The sequence below is a fragment of the Capsicum annuum genome, chromosome 9 (genome assembly GCF_002878395.1).
Source record: "Capsicum annuum cultivar UCD-10X-F1 chromosome 9, UCD10Xv1.1, whole genome shotgun sequence".
Taxonomy (NCBI): Eukaryota; Viridiplantae; Streptophyta; class Magnoliopsida; order Solanales; family Solanaceae; genus Capsicum; species Capsicum annuum.
This window is the reverse complement of record NC_061119.1, coordinates 14,877,084-14,891,764: the sequence shown is the minus strand read 5'-3', so window position 1 is coordinate 14,891,764 and position 14,681 is coordinate 14,877,084. Positions and strand designations below refer to the sequence as shown.

Genomic DNA, 14,681 nt, shown 5'->3' with positions numbered 1-14,681 from the left:
GACACAATCCCCCTCCCCCTTCCTGTTTTTACTCTAAAGATGCCATTTGTTTTTTTTTTTTTTTATAAATGTCCGTACTATATGTATGAAAAAAAAATATTGTACTATATGTATATGCATGATGAACTAGGGATTTTATACCCATAACTAAATATTATGAGTAATATACCTAAGTTATAGGGATTCACTATATGTATGTAATAATTGTGTACACATGACTTTTAGTAATAAATGAGTTAAATTACATATTATTTAGTTATATTTCATCGTATTAATATAGTTTATATTAATAACTTTTTATCGTTCGATTATTGTTAAATTTAATTTGATCTTATAATACTCCCTCCGCCCCATTTTACTTGCCTCAAATTAACTTATCACATTGATTAAGAAATATAATTAATAACATGGTTAGTTTACCATATTACCCCTTTTAAATGATGTTTATATTTTAACATGAAGAAAAAGTAATTAACGCAAAGGGTAAAACTTGAAAAAAAGATTTTGTCTCTTCTTGATTTGTGAAAAATGACAAATAAAATGAGAAATCAAATTAGAAAATTTGGAATAAGTAAAATGAGATGGAGGAAGTATTTTACTAGGCATATTTAATGTTGAATCAATTACAATATGTGAGACGGAGAAGAAAAATGAGAAAGAAAAATTAATTTATGAGAATAAAGATAAAAGGGTCATCAAGAGATAATTTTTTATTTTTCTGAATTTTGCATTTAAATAATAATTTCACATAAACAAATGTTATTTAAAAAAATGATTAAATAGTTTGAGTGGCTTTCTGAGTAAAAATGTCAAAGTTGAGTGACATTTGAAGTAAAGATTAAAGCTGAGTGACTTTCTGAGATAAAAGTCCAAAGTTCTCAACGGAAGCCTGTAATCTAATTCTGACCATAATTAGTTCCAAATGAAAAAAAAAACTAGCAATTCAAGTGATCCCAAATAAAATAGTCTCCAAAATATGAAATTAAAATGCATTTTTCACTAAACTATCCGCTAGTCATAACTCGGTACTTAGAATCACAAGTGACTTTAAGCTAACCCGTGACCTGACAAAACACTAACAAATATAGATAGTAGCAGATAAAACAACACCCGCGGAAGCTGAACCTAAATAATATGATAAATATTCAAATAAAATAAAATAAAATCATCACTAAACAAGTATAAGATTAAAAGTTGAACAACTAACTATATGTCTGAAAAGCAACATGAGTTGTTGGGACAAGCCCCCAACTAACTCTATCTGTCAGAAAACTGAAAACGACAAAGGAATAGTGAAATGAAAAGCTGACTTTGGTCCTCGCATGACGAGGACTTACCAAAATTGCTACTGCTGATATGGGATAAGATCGTACCAGGGGCGGTCTGGCTGTTGAGCATCCGAACCTATATTATAAGACAATATAGCGCAAAGAAATTATGCGATCAATACTTTGAATGTACTGAGTATGTGAGATAGGAAAATAACTAATATGAATTGAACATGGAATGTGTAACGTGATAACAAATGTAAGACCAGGTAATGAACATATGCTGTCAAAGAATTAAATAACTGAATATAAAGTCATGCAAGAATTTGAATTCTAAACCATTAATTGTGGATTGTGGGATTTATTAATAACTGACATAACCCAATGTGGATAACCAGGGTCCAACCTGTAACCTCGGTTGGATGGGTGTTTAGTACCTTGCCAAGGGGACGAATACTGACTGACATGGATCCACTAAACTGATGTCCAAAAAGACTAAAGTGTCAAGCCTGATTTGAGGGGTGGCCCTTTATAACCTACGGTGGTGTCGTAGTTCTGGGTCTTAAGGACTTCTACTAAAGGTCAAAGCCTAACTTATGGATAAGCCTTCATTCTTGCGTTCGCTCGGTGTTAAGTACTACTCCCACTGAACGCCACTGATAACTGCAATACTCACCGATGATAACAATCTAATAACAGAAATAAATGTACTCTCTGAGAGTATTCAAATCATGTAAAGTGGGGAATATTTTATCTAATAGTATATGCATGAAATCCTAGGTCATCGGGTGTTCATAACCCGCCATCTCTGAAGAATGCTCTACTGTGTCAAATCTGTAAACTAAATGAAATAACAAAATTCAATGACTCGGACCCCATAATCATGGAATTTACAATGTAACTAGGGTTTATGATCTTAATCAAGTAATAACACTAAAATTTATACTAAAACAAGAATTATAACTCAATGACACCAAAGGACTGAGATATTAATGAAATTATCGATACCCATAAATCCTAAATTGTGGAAGAGAACTAAACTGGAGAGTTGAGTTAAATTTGGGACTTGATGGGTGAAAGAGAACCCATTGATGAAATTTCATATACCTGGAGACGAGAACCCTGAAGAATTTCTTAGAGTTGGATGTTTGAGGAAGATGAACCCTAACTGACCTTGAAAAAGAGAAATCACCTCTTTTCTCTTCTGAAACTAAGTGTTAGATATATTCGAAGTAATGAGAAATTAGGTTCACATAAACCCCACTAATGACCCTTGATATTACCCCAAATGGCATACTTTTAATGTTAAATGAGTGGAAAAAGATTGATATGCCCTTAAAATTTCATAACTGAAAACTACGGGAAGGGACATCCGAGACCTTTCCACGATCGTGGAAACAACCTACGATCGTGGGTTGCACTCGTGGTTGGAAACTTGATGAGAACTCTCTAAAAATTATCAGACGAGTCTTGGTATGATCGTGGGTTCTACCTACAATTGTAACATGGTTCGTATGTTTGCTGGTTACATCAAGGGTATCTGTGGGACTCATGATTATGCAAATGGATTGTGGTTTTCAAGCACGATCATGCTTTTCTCTCATGGCATGAGGGTACATTTTGTAAATTTTTTAGAAGTTGGGGTTATCTCTATCAGATGAGACCATCATACGATCATATAATGTAACCACGATTGTTAGTCACATGGTATTTCACTACAGAGTAGTGCTTTACTGAAAAGATCATAACTTTCTACTCTAATGTTGGATTAACGTGAAACTGGATATGTTGAAAAGATAACTCAAATATCTATCATTTGATGGGTCTGGGACTTAAAAATGTATCTGAATCTGGGAGTTATACTAGTTTAAATTTGATCACTACTGTAAAAATTGATCGATAAGGAAAGTTTTGACTTGGTTAAGGCCTAGGGGGTTCTTGTGGACTTGGTACATGGACAAATATCCTCTCATACTGTTAAAACTTAATGATTTATCCTACATATACTTGAATCATGGTTCTAATCTAGGCTTGAATTTTTCGGGGCGTTACATTATAACTCCAATCAAACACATATGAATATATAATTAAAAATTATTTTAAATTTATACTAATTTTAATTAATACCAATAATAAAATACGGATCACATATAAAATTAGACAGTAGTACTAATCTGATCTTCAGAAAAAACTTGAAAAACAAAAAATACAAACATAGAAATAGTGTCATGATTATAAGTAAAAAGAGAAATTCAAGATTTACAAGATATATAAATGAATCTAAAAAGAGATCGTTGATAAAATCATTAATTAATGACAAACATCATATCAATTAAATCTCTTATAAAATAAAATTCACATCGAATTTAATTATAAAAGAATCAAAACGGATAAGTTCTATATGTATTTTTAGAGATGACACCTTTATAGTTGCAAGAATTTAGTAGATCAACTATCCCATCAATCAACTCTTTGTTATTATCAACAACTATCAACACATGATTTTTTCTATCTTACCGTAATAGAGATCTGCCATTGAATTATATATTCCTCAGATTAAGAGTTTTTGCTTCGAATATAGCAAGGAGATATAAGATTTTTTTTTCATACAAATGGTGGAATTCATAGAGAGATGCTTAACCCTATTGATAGGTGCTTTATATAGTACCTCTGCCAGCTAGGGCATGTCTAGTATTGAACTCGAAATCAAAATAAGTCAAGAAATATAAAAAAAAATAACCAAAATAGGCCACATATTTAATAAGTTACCAAAATAGGTTAAACGTAATAAATTATTATGTTTTATATATTTTTTTAACGATCAACTGACGGAGGTGAACCTTGAAAATACTGTTTGTAAAATATAATAAATTATTATGTTTTACAAAATTTTTTGTAAAACATAATAAATTATTACGAACTTCAAAAAGTAATGTAAAACATAATAATTTATTACGTTTTACACGAAAATAAAAAAAATCAATGTATTATCACATCATATCTTTATGTCAAATCATATAAATCGTAATAATTTATTACTATTTACATTACTTTTTGTAGTTTGTAATAAATTATTACAAACTATATTTTAAACTATAATTTATTACCCCACCTAACCCTGTCCCATCATTTACTTACCTTAGTTTAAACAAAACCCCCCAACCCCTCCCGCCTAACCGTCCCATCCCCTTTACTTATTTGATTTTCAGCGGTCCCCCACACCCCCCACCCCCATCCCCCAAGCGACGAAATATCTACCCTATTTTTTCTTTTTGTAATAAATTTTTATGTTTTACATAAAAATTTAAAAAATAAAAAAAGAGCAGTATCAATTACCCCTGAATTTATCTCGTTTTATTCATGGTATACCTGAACTTTGAGTCATCTTAATATAATGTTCGAAAAGGTACCCCGAGCATCACACGGTGCTCGAGACTACGAGTAGTCCCAAGCTAACCTTTTAAGCCTTCTACAATTTTGAAAATCATAATACTGTCTGAACTGAAAGTATTAAACCTAGAAATCTGACCAATCAACACTTTAAATCTAAGACAGGATAAACAGTCAGACAAGACTCTACTACTACTAACTAGAAAGCCACTGGGACAGACCCTCAATTGACTCGAACTAAACTAAAAACATCTGATTAAAGTACTTCATAAACCTGAAAATCTGAATAAGGGGGGTCCTCAAACTATGGGGACTTACCAACTGTTGGGATGTAGGTAGGGATGCTCTCGGTCAATCACGCTGCTGGAACTGAGCACCAGAACCTATATTATAAGACAATGTAGCACATAGATGTATATATGGATCAATACTTTTGGAATGTACTGAGAATGTGGGGGTGAATGCATAAGTAAAAACAACAATTCAATATTCTCACAAATTTTTCAAGGAATGCATGCTAAGTGTAAATGACTCACCTTGGCTTGAATAAAACAAGGACTGTCAAATAATAAAACATGAGTATGTAAAGAATAGTAATAATCTGTGTGAGTTATAACACTTAGTTCTAAAAGTTGTACTTTTATTATCTCTTAGGGAGGTTCTTCTAACCGACATAAACCATGTGAGCTATTATGGAGTCCAATGTCTTACCCACATTAGGGAGAGTTTTCCTACCCTTGCCATCGGAATAAGACCTTAACTTAAGTGATCACTATACTTAACCCATACAGGGACTTTAAACCTACGGTGGCTCATAGTTCTGGGGCTTGAGACCTTGGAATCATACCCAACTCTGTGCTAAGTACTAATCCCATACTTATATGCTCAGGCTTTAGGAAATCCACCTTAAAATAGCATAAAGGTTTATAATGAAAATTAGTTATGCATCTATTTGCTTTCAATTGTAATCAAAACTAACATGTGTGGATTCCATATCTTAACTGGGGATTAAAAGATCAATTCTTATAGAACAAATCTGAATACATGCTTAACAAAGATTTCTTAAAACATATTCTTCTTAAAATATCAAGACTTGCTTAACAAAGATTTCTTAAAACATATTCTTCTTAAAATATCAAGACTTAAACTCAGGGTTTAAAACCCATGCTTCAAACTCATATCAATTCACATCAAAACTTAATGCTCAATAACAATAATCTTGAAATACTTTAACAATTCTAGTCAAGATAATGAAATTCAATTCTCAACATAAGAAATCAAATCACACGCATAAATAGGTGAAAGTAGTTACCCAATTAAACACTTAAATCACTTGGTAACTTCATAAACTTCAAACAATGATGTTTGGGTATGAACCCTAGACTGCAAATAATGTAAATGTAACTTTTAAAATTATTTTTGGGCACAAATATGAAAGGAGTATCCTTGTTCATAACCCCACATACCTTATAAGGCCTAATTGATGTAGAAACTTGTCTTTGAGCTCCTAAAGATGTTCTTGAAGGCTTCTTCTTGAAGTTCTTGGACTTGAAAACTTAGATTATTGACTTTCTTGAAGACGGAGTAATGGAGTTTTGGTGTTCTTGAGAGGAGGTTAAGGTTGTCTTGGAGTGGAAAACTAAATAAAGATGTAACTAATGCTCTTTGGGGCTGAAATCTTGTGTAAGGGACGAATTTGGGTGAGGGAAAATTACTCAAATATCCCCATAAACCTATAATTTAATAAGACGAACTGGGCACCCAATGAGATAATCAGCGTGTCGCGTTGCTCACACGATGCGATTGGAGACGCGTCGTGTTGATACCCCCTGACACGATTAACGATGCATCACATCTATATCGCGGAGCCACTCTGCTTTGTCCATCCAAACATGCCCCAAACCTCGTCCAAAAAATCCAAAACTCACCTGAGATGTACTATTGATAACCCCAATCATGAAACAACTTAGAAACTGACATTCCGAGGTCGGGATGGTAAAAAATAAAATCTTTGAAGTTTAGGAGCTTTAGAAATGACTGAGTCCTAACACTTAATGAAATTTTCTAAGTCTGGGACCCCCCCTTAACATGCACTAGTAAGTTGAATTGAGCTAGGATTTTGCGGGGTCTTATAACATCTCCCCCTTAAAAATATTCATCCTCGAATGAGATTGATTGATCTAAGAATGTTAAGAAACTACGATTAAGAATTGATCTTGTATAACTGAAAGCATGCTTACATGCTGAACTGAGTCAAATGCATGATTATGACATAAGGATGATTATGTAGAGTTGGAACTGAGAATGAAAGAGAGAAAATCTGAGTAAAATCGTTACCTTAAGCTGAGTCTGAACTTGAAGAAAAGATGAGGGTACTTGGTTCACATATTTGCTTCTGCCTCCCAAGTGGTTCCCTCAACGAATTGATTACGCCAAAGAACTTTGACCAAGGAAACTTCTTTATTCCTTAGTCTACGAATCTGGTGATCAAGAATCTCAACTGAGAATTCTTCGTACGAAAGGCTACCCTATATATCTGTGGTTTCTAAGGGAACTAAAACAGCCGGATCACCAATACACTTCTTCAGTAAGGATACATGAAACACTGGGTGAATGGATGACAAATCTGCAGGTAACTCAAGCTTATACGCTAATTTCCCATCACGATTTAAGATCCTGTAAGGGCCAACATATTGGGGGCTAATCTTTCTCTTTTTGCCAAATCACTCCACCCCCTTCATGAGAAAAATCTTCAAATAAACTAAGTCATCAACCTTAAACTCAAGGTCTCTTCTCCTCACATTTGCATATAATTTCTGTTGACTCTGTGCTGTTTTCGACCTCTCTCGAATTAGCTGAATTTCTCCATGGCTTCAAACACCACATCTGGCTGAGTGATCTGACCCACTTCAACATACCGACAAGTGATATACATCTCCTCCCATAAATAGCCTCAAATAGGGAAATTTGAATGCTAGAATAGTAACTATTATTGTAGGCAAACTCAATCAACGACAAGTGATCATCCCAACAACCCTTGAAGTCAAGAACACACGCCCTCAACATATCCTCTAGAGTCTGAATGGTCCTCTCTGTCTGACTATCGGTTTGAGAGAGAAAAGCTAAACTGAGACAAACCTGCCAAGACCCTTCTGAAAGACTTTTCAAAAGTGAGAGGTAAACTGAGTACCTCTATCTGAAATGATGGACAAAGGAACTCTATGCAGTGTGACAAACTCTCTAATATAAACCTTAGCACAATCCTTGACTGAGTAAGACGTATGGACTGGCAAAAAATAGGCTGACTTGGTCATTATGTCAACAACGACCCAAATCGAATCATGCTGACGTTGCGAACGAGGTAAACTCATCACTAAATACATATTCACCTCTTCTAACTTCCAAGTGGGAATGGCAAACTCCTGTAAGGTGTCACTAGGCCTTTGGTGTTCTACATTAACCTGTTGGCAATTAGAATACTTAGCTACAAACTCTGCAATGTCTTTCTTCATACCACTCTACTAATAGATTTCCCGTAAATCATGGTACATCTTAATGGCTCCTGGGTGTATAGAGTAATGCGCACCATGAACTTTAGCCAAAATCTGCTGCCTCAAACTATCGACACACGATACACATAGTCTACCTTGATATCCAACAACCCATCTCCCCCTTGGGAGAAAACTTCTACTTTCTGGTCTCTGACTGACCCCTTCAACTTAACCAAAATAGAGTCTTTTTCTTGCTTCTCCTTCACTTCGGACACTAAAGAAGACTCCAAACTACTCTGGACCCAAACATTACCCTCGGCTGAGTCAACCAACCGAACACCTAACCTAGACAACCGATGAATTTACCGAACTAATTCTTTCTTATCACTCTCCACATGAGCAACACTGCCTATATACAGTCTACTAAGGGCGTCTGCTATGACATTGGCCTTCCCGGATGATACAAAACTCTCATATCATAATCTTTCAGTGACTCCAACCACCGCCTCTGACGAAGATTTAAAATTTTTTGCGAAAATACATACTGCAAGTTTTTATGATCGGTGAATACATCAACATGCACCCCATAAAGATAGTGCCTCCAAATCTTTAAGGAAAACACAACAGCAGCTAACTCAAGATCATGGGTTGGATAGTTCTTTTTGTGAGGTTTAAGCAGTCTTGACGCATAAGTGATAACCTTACCTATCCGCATCAAGACACAACCCAGACTAACTCTCGAAGCATCATAGTAAACCACAAATCCATCTAACCCATCGGGTAGCATCAAAACTAGGGCTGAAGTGAATCATGTCTTCAACTCCTGAAAACTCTTCTCATAAGAATCTGGCCACTAAAACTTAACCTTCTTTTAAGTCAATCTAGACATCGGGTATGTAATAGACGAAAACCCATCAACAAACCATCGGTAATAGCCGGCTAAACCCAAGAAACTCCTGATGTCAGATGGAGAGAAGGGTCTAGGCCAGTTTCTCACTACTTCGGTCTTTTGAGGATCAACTCTAATGCTATCACCGAAAATAATATGGACAAGAAAAGATACTGACCTTAGCCAAAATTCACGCTTTCTGAATTAGGCAAACAACTGGTGATCTCTAAGAGTTTTCAATACAATTCTGAGATGGTCTGCATGATCATCCTCTTGTAGACAAGGATATCATCGATAAAGACTATGACAAACATGTCCGAGTACTATTTGAAACTCTGTTTATTAAGTTCATGAAGGCTGCTAGGGCATTTGTTAGCCCAAAAGACATGACTAAAAATTCAAAATGACCGTAACGGGTTCTGAAAGTTGTCTTTGGAATATCACATTCCCTTGCTCTAAGCTGATGATAGCCGAATCTACTGTCTATCTTAGAGAAATAACTTGCACCTTGGAGTTGATCGAATAATTCATCAATCTAAGGAAGAGGATATTTATTTTATATTATGACTTTATTCATGTAATACCCCGTACTTTTTTTAGTCCTGTTTAGATCCTAGTGTGTCAAAGGTCAACTTTAAAAGCATATAACTCTTGATACATATAGAATTTTCCAGCTCTAGACCCACCAATGTGTAGATAATTGAATCAACTTTTCAACGATACCAATTTTTCCTTAATTTGATGTACGGTTGAGAAGTTATGGTGATTTTAATGAAAGTAGTATAGCATCGCATCACGGTAGAGGGAAGAATTGCAATTGTTCGATTTCCAGTGGAGCATCGCAATCATCCCGTGTCGCAGTGAAGCTTTAATTCTCATTTTTCCCTTTTTAGTAGCTCACCGCAATTAGTCTGGATCGCACAAAAAACCCAATTGGATAGACACCGCATCGCGATGGAGTGCAAAATGGAACTCGTCCTTTTCTAATGATACAACGTGATTATGCCGCGTCTCTATAGTGGCCAAAATGGTAATTGTCATTTCCCCAAGCCACAATACGTGAAAAATAGATAATTAATCCTATTTTAACCATTATATTCATATTTTCATCAAAATTACTCTCCAAGGAAACCCTAGAACATCAAATCTCAATCCCCAAGAAATCCAAATTCCACCATTCTTTTTCCAAGATAACCTAAAATTCAAGATTCCCAATTCTAGAAACAATCTTCAAGAGCACAAATAGGAACTCAAAGTTCAAGCTTCTTCATCTATTCATCAATTAAGGTATGTGGATTTTTTTTTAACAAGGATAATCCTTTCATCCTTGTACCCAAAAATAGTTTTAAAGTTGATTTTTATATGAAATTATATGAATTTCAGTTTAGGGTTCATATGATACAATAAAGAACAAGAAGACACTAAAAAATACACCAAAACAGTCCACAAGTCTTAGAAACAGAGGACCTCTTTGGTGACCCCTCTTGGATTCACTAATTAGACAAGAATAAAGAAATTACAAGGTGTTTATTAAACCAAGGCAGCCAAACCCAAACTAAATTTAACCAACAAGATGAAGAACAAGATAACAATAACAACAACACATGATTACAATGACGAGAACACAAATGGATTATACTAACATAAGAACCAACGATTACAAGGAAGTAAAGATAGGAAGATAGACAAATGGAGGTATAACCTTAAGAACCCAAGAACTTGTGATATTTTTGGACCCTTCAAACCACGCACTACAATCACCTATCTCTTACAATGACACAAGAGACTCGTCCACCACCCAAGCACTAACGTATCAAGTAAATACAACACACAAGTAATTCCACCCTTGTGCTATGCCCTAGTTTCGATTTTGGACTCTCTCTTTCTCTAAGAGAAGTGTTCTTTCAATAGCATACAAAAATGAATGGAATTAAATCCTACAATTTTATATTTATACAACATTACAAAAATAGACAAAAGAGCCTTTTCATTAAAGGGCTCTCAAAGCCCCTCTTAAGTGCACCAAAGAATGGTTTTGGGTCTTCTTCACACTTGGGCTTGTGCACTCTTTTAGGTAGTCTTCAAAATGCTCAAACAAGTGTCCATGGTCGTGATCACACTTGTATCATCCTCTCCATCTTGAGAGGAATTTAATCACAAATTTATGGGCCCACCTCTTTTACAAAAGCACTTCATAATCTCCTTCTTACGGCCACACATCTTCTCCGTACTCTTTATTTTGCACTTTGTCTTCTTCTTGCTCTCCATCTTATGGTTTTTCATCACTCTTAATCGATACAATGCCCACCTCTTCTCTAAGATAGTATCATATTTCCTCCCTTAGGATTACATACCTCCGATTTGGTCACTCACTAGCCTTGTTCCCCCACCCTTGAAACTTGAAGCATTGAAACCCCTTGGGATTGGAAGTAGAATTAACTTTACCTTTATACCTTGGAGGATGTTTTTGGACAGCCTTGGTGGCCTCGGGTTGGGCAGCCATGAATAGGCACTCTTTGAGCTCTCTCTCAACCTTTAAAGCCTTTTGGAAGATGCCATCTATGGTGTCGAATTTGTGAAGCTTCATGAGAGTGGAGATATCCTTGTTTAACCCAACCTTGAAGCGCACAATGTCATAATTTACTTGCTCTCCTCAATGGTCAAGTTTCAACATCAATTGTTGAAATTCATTGTAGTAAGCCATGACACTCTTGCTTCCTTGCCTTAAATTGAACAATTTGGCAAGGAGCTCATGTCCATAAGTCTTGGGCAAGTACCTTTGCCACATAAGGTTCTTCAACCAAAACAAAGGAAGAGGTTGTCCCCCGATAATCTCATTTCTAAATCATTTAACATACTCCCACCACGTATTAGCATACCTTTCAAAGTGAGCCATCGCATAACAACTCTTCTTTTCCTCAGTGAAATCATTAAGTTGGAATATCTTGTCATATTATGACTCCCAAGAAAGATAAGCTTCGGGATCACTCTCACCCTTGAAGATTGGAAGGCTAACTTTGATGGAGTTTATCCCTACATCACGGGTTTGGTTCCCTTGTTGGTTCCAATGACCAACTCTACCTTTTCGGCCATGAACTCTCCTTGGATCACCATGCCTTCCCCTTATCTCTTCCCCTCTTATGTAAGCATCATCATATGGACCATAACCATTATGTTTTCCTCCCTTACTATTGCCCTCAACATGGATGGGTCTACTTAGGTTAAGTGGAGCTTGTAGTGGCGGGATTGGATTTGGATAGTGAGGTCTTTGGTCAAGTGGAGTTTGGATGAGAGGGTTCGGGTTTGGTGGTGGTATTTGGATTCAAAGCCCTTCTTGTTGGACTTGGTGGAGTAGAGGATGGCTGGGTCTATCTTGTTCTCAGATTCAAGAGTAAATATTGGTTTGATTTGTGGCAATTGGTGGATATAGCATTTGGTGCAAGGTCTCGAGAGTATTGTTGGGGAAATGATTTGAGGGGTGGAAGGTCGACTCCTTTCGCTTTTCACATATTCTAATCTCCTATTCATTGATGCCACATCCGTATCTAATTTACATTCAACCTAGCCACATCTCAGGATATAGTTTCAAGGTGAGCCAAAATGAGATTGATGGCATTATTATCCATTGTTTGAGCATTTAAAGCCTCGGGTTTCATTGTGGTTGTACCGAAAATAACCCTTCAAGTTATGGTCCAATCAAGACACCAAATCAGTCCACAATGTCATGCACAACAATACAATACAAAACCTATAATACAAAACATGCGTTAGTTCAAAACAACCTCACTTCACTCCACACACTTTGTGGTCTCACACTTGATTTCACAAATGTTTGCAAGTCGGCTTGTAGCTCGTTGTGAGTTAAAGAGTAAGTCTAATCCTTAGTCGGAATGGATTCTTTTGTTTGACGACTCAAGGAAGTAATGTCCGAAGTTGAACCAAGAAGTACTATGATTTTAAAAATGACTAAAGCACAAAAAAAAACATAGACATGAACAATGGATTCAAAGGACTAATTGACAATCTAGTAGGAGTTTATTAGTTTGTTAATTAGTTCTAGGATCAACTAACGAAACCAAAAATCAACAATTAGAAACTAAAAATTCCAAATTTGTGCTTAATATTAACGTGAACAGTAGCAAGGGTGACGTGGCAGCATGTAATTGGTCTTGGTCCCACACAAATTATAGTCACAAACTTGAAATTTTAATCTTCACACAATTTAGAATGGAAGATAATTGGTAATGGAGGGAAAAATACAAGTCTTGACCTTTTTCAAATTCAATCTAAAAAAGGTGAGACTTGACTTGTACTAGTTCCACAAAACAAGTCCCTTGATTTAAGGAAAAGTAGTTGAAAAGTGGTTGTCAAGTCTAGAAAGTGATGGGTTCAAGTCTTCTCACAACAAGCTTTACAACTTTTATCTTCAACTTTTGGGATCTATTTTACACTTTATGTGGGTTAAGATATGAGAATAGGTGAAGAACAATATGAACACAACAACAATTTTTCAAGAACTACAACAACATCACCATTCGTCCAACTCAAGTTTACATCAACAATGTCACCATTTTTAAGCTCAACTTTAGATCTAGACACCTTTGTGTTAGTGAGAAAGAAGTCAACACAAGAAACACACTAGACAATCAAAATTTCTACTAGATCCAGTCATAAACTCTTGGCCAAACCAACAACAACAATGTCTACACCTCTCGGCCAAGAACACAAACACAAGGACACTTTTTTTTTTTTTTTCTAACAAGCAAGCCCAAGATTTGATCTTATGAGAACAAAATCAAGCCATGCTATGATACCAAATGATACAAGAAAGACCAAGAAGACACTAAAACATACACCAAAACAGTCCACAAGTCTTAGAAATCGAGGACCTCTTTGGTGACCCCTCTCGAATTCACTAACTAGACAAGAATAAAGAGATTACAAGGTGTTTATTACACCAAGGCAGCCAACCCAAACTAGATTTAACCAATAAAATGAAGAACAAGATAACAATAACAATAACAAACGGTTATAATGACGAGAACACGAACGGATTATACTAACATAAGAACCAACGATTACAAGAAAGTAAAGATAGGAAGACAGACAAATGGAGGTATAATCTTAAGAATCCAAGAACTTGTGATATTCTTGGACCGTTAACACCACACTCTACAATCAACTATCTGTTACAATGACACAAGAGAGGCGTCCACCACCCAAGAACCAACGTATCAAGCAAATATAACACACAAGTGATTCCACCTTTGTGTTATGCCCTAGTTTCAGATTTGGACTCTTCCTTTCTCTAAGAGAAGTGTTCTTTCAATAGCATACAAAAACTAATGGACTTAAATCCTACAATGTTCTATTTATACAACATTATAAAAATAAACAAATGACAAAAGAGCCTTTTCATTAAAGGGCTCCCAAAGCTCCCTCTTAAATGCATCAAAGGATGGTTTTGGGCCTTCTTTGCTCTAAAAAGTGTCCATGGTCATGATCACATATCGTTATACCCACTTATTACTAAATGAAGATTATGAGATTTTAAGAGATTTAAATGTTGAATTTCATGTCTACTTTCGTATTTTTTTGCGTACCATAGTAATTTCATGATTTCGAATTTAATTATCAATATTT

At 35.5% G+C, this 14,681-nt stretch overlaps 1 long non-coding RNA gene across 1 annotated transcript; it reads right to left on the bottom strand.

Annotated features, from left to right (window-relative positions):
* Window positions 1-1,120: 1,120 nt before the first annotated feature.
* LOC107842204 lies at window positions 1,121-3,912 on the bottom strand. Its single transcript, XR_001665667.2, has 2 exons — window positions 3,786-3,912; window positions 1,121-1,404 (listed from the first exon to the last, which is right to left on the bottom strand). It is a non-coding gene; the product is annotated as an uncharacterized LOC107842204 (long non-coding RNA).
* Window positions 3,913-14,681: the final 10,769 nt, after the last annotated feature.